Below are 13,875 nucleotides of genomic sequence, written 5' to 3'. Positions count from 1 at the left end.
AAATATTTCTCATAAAAGTAATGAGAATTAGGTATTTTTGGTTGTTGATGTTTTAACCTCACAACACCTAAAATCTCGGGATATTAAAGTCACAGGTACTTTTCAACCCAGGTAGGCACCAGGCTCTCTGCAGACTGGGTGTAAGAATCAGCATGCAGAGCAGGAGAACCCAGAGATACTTTGTATCATGGCAGAAAGTGCTGGGAAACCAAGTGAATGCCTGCCAGGAAGAATTTTCTAAAGCCCAGTGGGTTAAGAGTTCATAAAATGCGACAGATGAGGCCCAATGTCTTCTGTGTCTCCAAGAGGAACACATCCCCAAACACACCTGCTGGAAATGGCATGACTTCCCTGCACTGTGATTCTTACTGCCCAGTGTGAAAGTCCCCTGGGGAGATGGCCAGCCTTTGATGAAGATGGACATGGCTTCAGAGTGACCCCTTCCTGCAGCCATGACCAGAATCAAACTATCCCAATAAATCTAGAATGAAACCAAGTACACGGTGCTGACAACCCAACTGTAAGAGATGCCTGATGTCAGAGGCAGTGAGTGTGAAAATATACATGCATACCTCACAACAGAAAGCTGGTACAACTGTGGCAGAACTTGCGATCACTGCCGTAATACCAACACGGCAGCTACAATTTCGGGAGTGCTTACCACGTGCAGGCACTTAGAGGCACACATGCCTTGGACACCACCAGGTATTCCCAAGAAGTCTGTTGGACAGGCACCTGGTCCAGCGGGTGGTGGGAGGGCAGCTCAGGTCCCCTGCCTGGGCTGGAACTCGGCTCCGCCGCTCATGGGCTCCGTAACCTGGGGCAAGCTGCTCAACATCTCCACTCCCCTCTGTCCAATGGGAATGGAAATAGTCTAGCTGCTATGTCTGTGACCTAGCTTGTGTGAAGTGCTCGTAATAGTGCCTTGTACACAATAAATACTAGTTATTACTAGTATGATCTCCAATCTACAGGGAAGACCAAGGCTCAGAAACACTGAGGAACCTACTTGAGGTCACTCTGCTGGGGATTGGTGGCGTTGCCACTCAAATCCAAGTCTGACCCCCAAGTGCTGTAAAACTTGATTCTCAGTTACCTGTTTCACAAATGGGAGCCATCTGTTCCTACCCTAAGCACAAATAACTTAATTTCTTATGCATTAAGCCTCACCTGAATAAGGTACTACATTAAAACCCTTTACTGTATTTTTAAAACAAAACCAAACACATATATAGACAAAGTTTACAATGCTGTTGGGGTGCCTGGGTGCCTGAGTTGGTTGAGCGTCCAGCTCCTGATTTTGGCTCAGGTCGTGATCTCAGGGTCTCAGCTCAGGTTGTGATCTTAGGGTTGTGAGACCGAGCCCTGCATCAGGCTCTGTGCTCAGCAGGTGCCCTTGTTGCATACTTTTTAGATGTACAAGGTGTTTTCTTTTTACCTCTTAAACTTAAAAAAAAAAAAAAAAAATCCATGTTATTAATTTGCCTTGTCATTTGCCTTTTATTTTTTAAAAGATTTTATTTATTTATTTGAGAGAGAGAGAATGAGAGAGAGAGAACACATGAGAGGGGATAGGGTCAGAGGGCGAAGCAGACCCCCCGCCAAGCAGGGAGCCCGATGTGGGACTCGATCCAGGGACTCCAGGATCATGACCTGAGCCGAAGGCAGTCGCTTAACCCACTGAGCCACCCAGGCGCCCCGTCATTTGCTTTTTAAAAATATAGAAAACCTGGGATGCCTGGGTGGCTCAGTGGGTTAAGCGTCTGCCTTCAGCTCGGGTCCTGATCCCCGGGTCCTGGGATCGAGTCCCACATAGGGCTCCTTGCTCAGCGGGGAGCCTGCTTCTCCCTCTGCCTGCTGCCCCTCTCCCCCTGCTCCTCCTCTCTCTCTCAAATAAATAAAATCTTATTATTTTTTTTTAACCCATGGAAAGGGTAACTGTAACATCCTCTGAGGGGCTCTTGACAGCCAGGTACATCAGTCTGTCCAGCCAGCTGTTAACATCATCCTGTCCTCACTCAGGCCAGTGGATTGCAATGCAAACAGGTATTAATGGGCATACTCTTGAACCTGTGGTCGTTTGGGAGAAATATGCAAATCTTCCTAAGTGGTCTGTGATTTGTACCTTTTACTTGTGGCATATTTTAAACTGGTCACACAGTCACAGCGTGTTGTAAGGCAGATATGGGTAAACCTGTCAATTCATCAGACCCACATGCTCCACCCTGCAGTGGGCCTGTGGACTTTGTCCTGGCTTCACCCTAGAATAACCATCCAGCTGGTGGACAGCTCACCTCGTTGGTGGTGGTCACAGGTGCAGAAGAGCAAACAGTTCACTATAGCCTTACCTCATTAGATGCCCCCTACCCCCCACCAAAGCCTTGAAGACAGGTCTTCTGTATTTTTTTTTAATTTTTACTTATTTATTTATTTTTCAGAGAGACAGGGCACAAGCAGGGAGAGTGGCAGGCAGAGGGAGAAGCAGACTCCCCACTGAGCAGGGAGCCCTATGTGGGACCCGATCCCAGGACCCTGGGATCATGACCGAGCTGAAGGTAGACGCGTAACCCACTGAGCCCCCCAGGCGCCCCCTCCATGGGTACATTTTTCTGAAAGAAAAAGCAGAGGCAAATGAAACAAGTGTGGGAGGACACACACCAGGAAGAAGGATGCTGTTGGTAACAATCCATTAGGCTTACCCAACCAGGCAGGATGGTGCAACAGAGAACAGCACCAACAGAAACAACAGTTTAAAAGGTGTAAACTGTGTATGTTGTCATTCTAACATGTGATGGCATTATTTGTGCTTATTCTTCAATACCACACCTTTATACTAGAGTAAATATGTAACTGTCAGTTTCCTTATCTATAAAATTGGATAACAGCTACCTTGCAAGGCTGTCCTGGGAATTACGGCTGCTGTGCATTAAGGAAAACGGCCTAGTCACAAGCAGAGGGTTTGCTACTGGAGGGTAGGAGGAGGGATCCTCTAAGTGAATTCCATGAGAAAACACACTTGTTTCAAACAGTATCAACGCTGTTAAGAGTTAAGAAATACTTCATACATAATTGTCATCCTTAAATTGTAGACTTTCTAGTTTCATCTCAAAATAAAACTGGACCACTGGATTCCATTTCAAAATTCTGAACTTTAGATTTAGACGTGAGGAGCCTCATGATTCAAAGTACAAGATAAATACATCCAGCAAAAATCTTTACCCAGAATACTTCTTTTTAAGTTAAAAAAACAGATACTGATTGGTTTTACGTACTTTTTAAAAAGTTCTTTTATAATTAAACTCATTTTATTTATAACTAAATTCTTAACACAATTTACTGCAACTGGCCAAAAAAAAAAAAAAACTCTGAGATATCATTATCAAACGCTATAGCAGTAGCTTAATGAGCACCAAAATATAAAATGTTAAGATCTCATGTGAGTGAAGAGGAAAAGATACACATTGCAACAGAGAATATAAATTTTGTAATATATGGCCCAAATTATAAGGTCTGTACTCTTTGACCTAGAAATTTTTCATTATTTATCTTAGAGAAACACCCTCTCACAAAAGACACTCCTCTTTAATAAGAAAATTCAATGGGACTGCCTAGCTAAAAATCAAACATTTGCTATGCTGCTAATCCCTTCCAATAATAGAGAGGGAAAAAACCAGCCAGGTGCTAGCACATGCTTGCTCTGCAGAGCCCGGCCACCCCTGCCCAGTGCCTGCAACTTAGCTGGGGCTATGCACTTCCAGCCCCCTCGCCGCCATTCTACTGGGACCGTCTGAATCCAGCCCCCAGCCCTTGAACCAATGCAAAGTCACGAAACTGACAAGAGATTTGGGTTCTGCTGGTTTCACTATACATTTCCACTCCACCCAGTGACAAAAACAGAGGCACAGGGCAGGGAGTGCTCTCTAAGAAAGGGGCTGGCCGTCCCAGAGATAGCCAGGGTGGGGCACAGCTGATAGGGGTGGCAAGTCAGCATTCCAATCCTCTGACTCCCAGGACTGCAACTTTATAACCAATTGGCACAGAATTCCTCAGAACATAGCAACAGAGACACCAAATGACTAAACATTTCATCTTGTAAACCACCATATTTGCTAGTGATACACATTAAATGTAGAAAAGTTAAAAAGACAATAAAATTACAAATAGCCCATGATGACAATTAAGGTTCATTCACACTCATCTATTCAAGGAATATTCACTGATCACTCATATCACATAATTTTTAAAAATATTAGTTGGGTTTCTGCCACAGAACTAAGTTTTTTCCTATTTTTACTTTTTAAATTTTTTTTTTTTTAAAGATTTTATTTGACAGTGAGAGAGAGAGAGAACACAAGCAGGGGGAGTGGGAAGGAGAAGCCGGCCTCCCACCAAGCAGGGAGCCCAATGCGGGGCTCGATCCCAGGATCCTGGGATCATGACCTGAGCTGAAGGTAGACGCTTAACAACTGAGCCACCCAGGCGCCCCTCTATTTTTATTTTTTAAAGATTTTATTTGAGAAAGAGTGAGCGTGCCCGCACACTGAGGGAGAGGGAGAGGGAGAAGCAGACTCCCTGCTGAGCAGAGAGCCTGATACAGGGACCGATCCCAGGACGCCCCCAGAACTAAGCTTTAAAAACCATTTATGGGGGTGCCTGGGTGGCTCAGTTGGTTAAGCGACTGCCTTCAGCTCAAGTCATGATCCTGGAGTCCCTGGATCGAGTCCCGCATCAGGCTCCCTGCTCGGCAGGGAGTCTGCTTCTCCCTCTGACCCTCCCCCCTCTCATGTGCTCTCTCTCTCTCATTCTCTCTCTCAAATAAATAAATAAAATCTTTAAAAAAAAAAAACCATTTATGTAGATACATGAACAATACAGACTGATTTTGGAATGAAGTAAACTTTTAATGTATACAGTTCAGACCTTAAAAAGGAAACCGATTAGTGCCTAGGTGGCTCAGTTGGTTAAGGATCTGACTCGGTTTCAGCTCAGGTCATGATCTTGGGGTCCGGGGATGGAGCCCCACGTTGGGTTCTGCGCTCAGTGGGAAGTCTGCTCAAGGATTCTCTCTCCCTCTGCCCCTCCCCTTCGCACACACATACTCTCTCTCTAAAAAATAAATGGATAGGTTTTGTGTTTTTTTTTTTAAGATTTATATGAGAGAGAGAAAGAGAATCTCCAGCAGAATCCCTGATGAGAGAGGAGTCTGATGTGGGGCTCTATCCCAGGACCCTGAGATCATGACCTGAGCCAAAATCAAGAGTCAGATGCCCAACCGAGTCACCCAAGCACCCCTATATAGACAGGTCTTAAAAAAAAAAAAAAAGAGTGGGGCACCTGGGTGGCTCAGTTGGTTAAGTGTCTGCCTTTGGCCCAGGTCATGATCCCAGGGTCCTGGGATCCAGTCCCGCGTTGGGCTCCCTGCTGAGCGGGGAGCCTGCTTCTCCCTCTCCCTGCCGCTCCCCCTGCTTGTACTCTCTAATAAAAAATAAAAAATCTTAAAAAAAAAAAAAGAGGAAACAGATTAAGATGGTATTTTGAGTGACATCCTACACCTGGTCTCACTACATACTTCTCTCTTTAGATAGATGCTATACTCCATTTCTGCAATTTCAGTGTTAACTACCAATATGCTTGCAAACATACAATGTACTCAAACAAAATCAATGCAAAGAATGATGAAAAGCAAAATCTAAACTGAAGGTTGTTTGGTAATCTAATCCTTAAATCTTCCCGAGCTACCGATAACAGACCAGCTGCTAATCCTCTTCAGAGGAGGTCACTATTTGAGAGCCAGCTCTGGTGTCAGGACAGTAAAGGCGTTCATTCCCTCTCTTAATTAGGGGTAGCATTTTCATAAAATAGAACTACTACCATTTTCCAGCATTGCTGTCACTTATATTTAGGGAGGAGTTGATGAGACACCTTTCCACTTATCACCCCCTACTCCCCCAACAGACAGGCAGGGCAGGTACTGTGACCCCCATTTTAGTGAGGCCCCTGTCATGGGAGCCCTAGTCTTGTCATTTTCAGGAGGAAAGCCTAGCACAGACTCTGCTCACCCACAGGAGGGACATCTGCAGCACAGGGATGCTCTGATCTAACGACCCAATCACAACATCATCATAAGCCTCATTTGAGGAATACTGTAGTTTGAACTGCTATCCACAGAGCACCCAGAGACTCACGAGAGCACCACTGAGGGCTAAGAGCCTCCTCTCCACTTGTGCAAAGACTGGTCATCAAGCTTGACACCAGTCCCCAGAAGACACAGGGGTCTTTCTGTCTCTTGACTAGAAAACTGGCTGCACTCATTGGATGAGACATTGTTTGCCTACGGCATTATATATTCCAAAACTGTACAGGGTACTTTATAAGAGTTAAGGAATTTTTCAAGGGTGTTTGTATCTGTGTATATCGTGCTCATTTTACTCCCTGACTTTAGAAGCAACTCCCACCTTAGACAAAATTCTTTTTTTAAAGATTCTATTTATTTATTTGACAGCAAGAGAGGGAACATAAGCAGGGGGGTGGGAGAGGGAGAAGCAGGCTCCCCGCGGAGCAGGGAGCCGACGCGGGGCTCGATCCCAGGACCCTGGGATCATGACCTGAGCCACCCAGGAGCCCCGACGCTATCTTTAAAAAAAAAAAAAGATTTTATTTATTTGACAGAGAGAGAGAGCGTGCTTGTGTACGAACAAGCAGGGAGAGTGGCAGGCAAAGGGAGAGGAAGAAGCAGGCTCCCTGCTGAGCAGGGAGCCCAATTCAGGACTCAATCCCAGGACCCCAGGATCATGACCGGAGCTAAAGGCAGACACTTCCCTGACTGAGCCACACAGGCGCCCCGACAAAATTCTATCTTATCAGGATCCCCCAGCTCCACTGCAATTTAGTCATTTATTCAACAAACACCTAGTGAGCCTGTACTACACCCCAGGACCAAGGTGAGCACCTCACGTTTAGGTTCTAAAGATGCACCATCTAGGGGCGCCTGCCTTCGGCTCAGGTCATGATCCCAGGGTCCTGAGATCGAGCCCCGCGTCGGGCTCCCTGCTCAGCAGAGAGCCTGCTTCTCCCTTTCCCTCTGCCTGCCACTCTGCCTACTTGTGCTCTCTCTCTCTCTGTCAAATAAATAAATAAAAAATATCTTAAAAAAAAAAAAAAAGATGCACCATCCAGCAGGGGGGCATGTTAGGGGATTCTGCACGGTGGTGTCAGGTGGGCGGTTAGTAGAGGAACTGGTACAGAAGGCCTAAATTTTCAAGTTCCAGGTCTGACACTGAGCAAGGCACTGGTCTCCAGGGTAGCTCCCAGCTGAGCACAGTGCCACCTATCCACTGCATGCTGGAGGACTCAAGAACAAAAATGGCTAAGACACATACAGCATCCTTTCAATCTCTACACCACCCTAATTAATAGAACCAGCCTTAGAAACACAAGAGAATTCCCTCATTCTGAGTTAACAGGGGCATGAGGTGAAGGGCTCCAGAGCCCTTCAGTTCACAGGCAAGACTCAGCCTGCTTCTGCACAGCATCAGAGCAGTGAGTCTCAGGCTGAGGCTCACTCCATGTAGTTCTTCTAACAGATTACTCCATCTCAATCCACTTAACCAACAAATGTCACCAAGTATTAAGACTAGCATGTGGGGTTTTTCGGGGGCGGGGGGGGAAGAATGGTCCTCGAGGAGAGGGAAGAGAGTAACCAAAGACAAAATTTCTAGAAGCATTATTACCAGATCTGACTTTAAAAACTTTTTATTTTGAAATAATTTAAATTAGAAATTGCAAAAAAGATTTAGAGGGAGGTCTCAAGCCCCTCTCTGATCATTTAACTGGCTGTCCTTTCCCAATGGGCAGGTGGCTCGCCACACACTTCCCTCAGAACCCAGAGCCTGTAAGTGCTCAGGACTCACTCACAATGACCCCAAGTGACAAAGTCACTGTGCTGCACAGGAGTCACTAAGCTCATCACTATCACTGATTCAACAAGTATTTCCTGGTTTGTGCCAGCAACAGTTCTCCACACGAAACAGACTCCCTATGGACCTCATCTCAGAGTATAAAAGCAAATATAATTAATATACTAAAGCAAATGCTGTAGGAAAATTAAGGAGTGCAGGCAGACAGGAGGTGGTAAGCTGAAATCCTACGTAGGGTAGTCAGGGAAGGCCTGGCCCCATGGAGTGTGAGGATGAGGAAGTGAGTGTTCCAGGCAGACTGGAGGACACAGAATTTGCTGAGAGACGAGCAAGAAGGCTGATGAGGCAGGGGAGGGGCGGGTCAGAGGGCCAAAGGTAGGAGGCTGGTCACAGAGGGGTGGAAGAGGCCTGACAGGCATCCCAGAGGCCACACTGGCTCCACAGTGGAGCCAGTCCCTCAGCACGGCTCAGAGAATCCACCACACGCCTGTCTGAGTGTCTGCTCACCACACAAGCCCTGGGCGCTCTGCTTAGACCAGGGCCAAAGGGGGCTGGGCTCTGAGGGTCCTGCAACACACATCTCCCTGATAGTCCCATGCTGGTCAACAATGACCACCCACAATGACCACTGGGGGGAAAGGCCATCTGGATCACACAAACAGATCAGCCACACAGTCAGCTAGCCAGAACCAGCTCCTATAGCTCTTGGTTTGGCCACGTGCCATCAGGAGCTGCCCCAAGTACCAGAACCCTGACACAGGTGAAAGGAGGACCGCATACACTAAATGATAAAGTTTCCCAAAGCCCTTAAATCCTGGCTTCCAATTTCATCTCCTGTTTAACAGATTACTCAATCCTGAAACCCAGCAGGATACTTAACGAGAAAGAAGCAAATAAATGAACGTAAAATCTTAGAAGCACTGGCTAGAGTTTTGCCTTTAGGCAACCATGTTAATAGCTGGGGCAATATAACTGTTTTGGCATTAAGATGGTTTTTTTCACCAAACAACTAATTAAGGACAAAGGTGTCTAACAATTCAAACACAGGACCCATTAGGCCATGACCAGCAAGTAAAATGTCCCTTATCAGGCCTAAACCTGAAAACACAAAATAAAATTGAAACTTCTGCTTCCTTTTCCTGTATGACACAACTGAACGAATTTTGAGAAATCATCTGTCAGGCACATGAAAAAGGGAGCTCTTAATCCAGCCACTTGACACAAACAAGTTAGAACCTGAACGGATGAGTTCCCAATACTGTCTCCTCAAAGACTACAACACAAAGCACTGCTGAAAATCATGGCTCGATATAACCTTATTCTTGCAAACCAAATCATTTTAATCTAAGAGATTAATTTACAGCGCGTTAAGGAACAAATGTCAGTCCCCCGGCCTATAACATAACGACCCAGGGACCAGATGATGTGGTTCCCTCAAAGCAGCGGTTTTCAACCACCCTCCCCCCGCCCCCCCAGGAAGGAAAAGACCCTCCGGTCGGTCACGGGAACAGCGGGGGCGGAGGCAAGGCCGCGCGCTGACCACGATCCGGCAGAATGGGGGATGGACCAGGGAGCTCGGCGCAGACCGTGAGACCCCCCCCCGCCGGGACTGCGGCCCCACCCACCCACCCACATGTGAACGCAGGCTGCTCCGAGGCGCTGCGCCCACACCGGGTCGTGCCCCGACCCAACTGCGGACCCCGGGAGCACCCCGGCACCGGTCGGCCGGCACAGACCCCTCGGGTCACCCCGACCGCGGCTCGCGCGAGGCCTGGAGCGCGCGGGAGGCGCGCCTTCCTGCCCGTCCCCCGTTCCAGGCCGCAGCGCCCATCCGGCCCCGCCGCCACAGCGGTCGCTCCGGGGAAGCGCCCCCCCGCCGGCCCCCGCCCTGCGCCCCCGACCCGGAGGGAGGGTCCCCGCCATTTCCGACTGCGGGCGCGCCGCCCCGCGCCCCACGGTTCCCTCGCCTCGCGGCCCCCGCGCCCCTCACCCCGCGCCCCCTGCAGACCCCCGCGGCCCGCGCCGACTGTCCCGGCCTGACGGGAGGCCCGTCGGGCCCGCCGCGAGCTCACCTGTCCGCCCGCCCGCCCTCCCGCCGGCTCCGCGGCTCCGCTCCTCAGCTCCGCGGCGCTGCTGGGCAGCCGGCCGACGCGGTCCTCAGCCGGGGCTGCGTCTGGGGGACCCCGAGCGGCGGCGGCTGCGGCGGCGGGGCAGGGGCCGCGGCGGCAGAGGGCGCGGGAGCAGCACCGGCACAGGCGGCGGGGACGCGCACGCTCACGCACGCTCACGCACGCACCCGCACAGGCGCGCGCGCCCCCGGAAGAACGTGGGCTCCGCAGGTTGGAGCCACGGACGGGGCAGGCCGCGCACGCGCCCAGAGCGCTAGGCTGGGGGCGGGGCGGGGCGGGGACTCCGCCCGTATTGGGCGGAGCCGCAAGTGACAGCCGCGGAGGCCCCGAATTGCCTTGCGTGGGCGGAGCCTCGAGCGACAGCCCAGGGGCGGAGCCCCAAGTGACAGCCCAGGAACGGAAGCCCCGGGAGCTGTGGGCGGAGCTCGCACCGCGGAGCCGGAAGCGCCTGCCGTCTGGCAGGGGCGGGACCGAGGCGCGGGGGCGGAGCCTCCTGCCAGGGCCCGTTGTGCTCTCGGGTGCGCGGACAGGTGATGCGGTGAGCCGCGGGAAAGGAGTGCGGGGCCTTGTGTTGCAGCTGAGTTTGCTCAGCGCCATACGTTAAGAGTGATAACATGTAACTGTCCTCATCAAAGAACGGCAGAGGGAGCTGGTGGGAAATGACCCGGAGGCCGACGCCCCCTTTCCTTGGGCCACTGTTAGGGACTCGCATTTGCTCTTCCCTGAAGCTCAGGGATGGGACTTCCTTACCCCGCTGCCCAATCACTGAAGTGCCACCGCCACTGTCCAGCCACCCTCCCAGAATCGCCTTCAAACAGCGGCGTGGGAAAGCGGTAGGACCAATGTCCACTCACTTCCCTATCCAGGTAGGGCTTCTGCTCATCCTGCTGACCACCTGGGAGCGAAGGCCTTCCCACCACCTTTCGCTATCACTCCCTGTCACCGAAAACAGTTCTACCATTTATTCGGTGCCTGCTGTGTCTGCTCCTCTGGCATGTGCCAGTTTTCATCCAGAAGCCACCCAAACAGATCTTTCTGGTCAGTGCTTCTGCCTCCTCGCTTCCACGCGTGCCCATGGCCACGTTCCGTTCAGCGGAGTTGTCTTCTTCAAACAGAAACCTGATGACATCCAAGGCCTCCTAAGGCACCTGAGTAAAATCCAGGCTCTTTGCCAACAAGCTCCGACCCCTAGCCACCTCTGCCCTCTTCTTACACCTCCCTGTCATCACGCTGGGAGCTCAGGAAGTCTCCTGGCAGTCAGTAAACTGCAACATCAAGCAGACAGTAAGAAGAAAAGGCCGGATTAATACTGTCTATTGATTCAAGAGGATGAAGGATCCCAGGACAGAATCACAGGAGGAAGGCAAGAATAAAACGGACCTGGTACCAGTATTAGCCCGTGTTGGAAGCTGCAAACATGAATGAGCCAGGCCTTAATGAGTCCCTCCTTGATCTAGTAGTGCCACTTTAGGGATATTCCTCCTAAGAAAATGTTCCCAAATACAGAAAAAGTTTTATGCTCTTGATGGTGTTACTTATAATAGTGAAAACAAAAACCTGCCCAACTATACAAGCACACTCAAATGGAACAGTATAGTTTTGTGGGTTTATTTTTATTTATTTTTTAGAGGGAGAGAGGGGGCAGGGAGGGGGAGAGGGAGAATGTTAAGCAGGCTCCATCCATGCCCAGTGCAGAGCCTGACCTGGGGCTCGATCTCACGACCCTGAGATCATGACCTGAGCTGAAATCGAGTCAGATGCTTAATCGACTGAGCTACCCAGGCACCCCTGGAACAGTACAGTTATTAAAAATGTATACAAAAGGGGCACCTGGGTGGCTCAGTCGGTTAAGCGTCTGTCTTTGGCTCAGGTCATGATCCCAGGGTCCTGGGATTGAGCCCTGAATTGGCTCCTTGCCCAATAGGGAGCCTGCTTCTCCCTCTCCCTCCACCCCTCCCCCTGCTTGTGCTCTCTCTTGCTGTCAAATAAATAAATGTATACAAAGGCTACATAACAGCATAAATAATTCTTGAGTTAGTTCCTGAAAGTAAATGAGCAAGATACATGATGTAAAAAGTTCATCCTTACAAGTGTGTTTATAAATAAGCAATCCAACCTGGTCAGAGAAAATAAAACAGAAAAGGTACCTGTGAAATGCTGACAGTGGCTGTCGTCAGCCCCTGTGTTGTCTGTGCCCCTTGATCAGGCGGGGCGGACCTCTTTATCCTTGCCCTCCAACAGCAGCTCCTCCCAAGGGTGCCCTTGCTCCTAACTGCCCCACCACCTGCTCTGGTCCTCCAAGCTCTCAAAGCTCACCTCACACACGTCTATTATGTAAGGTAATACCTTGTCTTCCCCAACAAATGGAGTTGCAAAGCCCTTCAGGGCTGGGTCCACATCAGATTCCTCTATCCCACAAAGCCTCATATATTCTTACCCACAGAATATTTTAATATTAATAAATGAAGACTACATGGGGTGCCTGGGTGACTCAGCTGGTTAAGCGTCTGACTCGATCTCAGCTCAGGTCTTGATCTCAGGGTCTTGAGTTCAAGCCTCATGTTGGGACACCCAATGTGGAGCCGAATTAAAAAAAAAAAAGAAAGAAAAAGAAAAGAAAACCACCACAAAGACAAAAGGCCTCATGGAACCCATTCCCAAAGTAAACGAAGGTAAATGTGCTTTTCACTCTTTATACCAGCTGACTGTTGTCCTGGACTATCGTGTGGGGTGCACAGTTCATGCAATGTCAAGTTACTAAGCCCTCCCTGCTGTTACACCTGGAGCAAGCCTGCTCTCGGATCCCAAAGGGAAGTCGGATGCTCCCAGGAAAGGCGCTGACCACCAGGAACACTCACAACAGCAGGAATAGACACATATGGGTACCAGGCCAGCAGAAAGATGGGTCTCCCTCAAAGGGCCTTCGGGGTGGGTGTGGCTAGTACTCCAGGGCATGGCATTAAGGAAAAGCAGAGCACAGGAACAGTCTTATGAATAATAAAGGGAAAGGAATGAGAATACCTGTTCACATTTGCTTGCCTTTTCGTAAAGAAAGAAAGGATGAACAAGTCACGATTCATCACAGGGACACCTGGGGGGCTCAGTCGGTGAAGCATCTGCCTTCAGCTCATGTCATGATCTCAGGTCCTGGGATCGTGCCCCTGCTTGTGCTCTCAAATAAAAAAAATATATATATATTTTAAAGGATTTTATTTATTCATTTGATGGGGGTGGGGAGCACAACTGAGGGGGGGAGCAGCAGAGGGAGAAGCAGATTCACCGCTGAGCAGGGAGCCCGACGCAGGACTCAATCCCAGGACCCTGGGATCACGACCTGCGCCGAAGGCAGATGCTCAACCGACTGAGCCACCCAGGCACCCCTCAAATAAATAAAATCTTTAAAAAAGGAGTCATCGGGGCGCCTGGGTGGCTCAGTCGTTAAGCATCTGCCTTCAGCTCAGGTCGTGATCCCAGGGCCCTGGGATTGAGCCCCGCATCGGGCTCCTGGCTCAGTGGGGAGCCTGCTTCTCCCTCTCCCTCTGCTCTCCCCCTGCTCATGCTCTCTCTTTCTGTATCTCTGTCTCAAATGAATAAATAAAATCTCTGGAAAAAAAAAAAAAAAAGAGAGTCATCACAGAGGGCGGGCAGGTGACGGGTGGGGAACCAGAGCCTGTTTCTGAGCATGGACTGGATCCACTTTTGAATCCTGCAGACAGTGTTAACAAAGGCGTCCTCAAACTGCCCTTGGGTTGCTCCACCAGTGCCCATGCACACACTCTGAGGCCTCCCGTGGCAGCTGACCTATTTGCCGACCCTGCTGACTGGAGCCT

General features: G+C 49.8%; 1 protein-coding gene across 1 annotated transcript in view; it reads right to left on the bottom strand.

Annotated features, from left to right (window-relative positions):
* The window catches only part of DNAJC5 (DnaJ heat shock protein family (Hsp40) member C5), a 34,018-nt gene extending 23,740 nt beyond the window's left edge, over positions 1–10,278 (bottom strand). Inside the window, 1 exon segment of the mRNA XM_045886154.3 lies at positions 9,989–10,278. The gene's annotated coding sequence lies outside the window, so the exon portion shown is untranslated.
* Between the last annotated feature and the right edge of the window lie 3,597 nt (positions 10,279–13,875).

Source organism: Mirounga angustirostris, unplaced genomic scaffold (assembly GCF_029215605.1).
Source record: "Mirounga angustirostris isolate CCGP_5_RB_7025 unplaced genomic scaffold, mMirAng1.0.hap1 SCAF_10, whole genome shotgun sequence".
In the NCBI taxonomy this organism is placed as follows: Eukaryota; Metazoa; Chordata; class Mammalia; order Carnivora; family Phocidae; genus Mirounga; species Mirounga angustirostris.
This window is presented reverse-complemented; position numbering and strand designations above follow the sequence as displayed.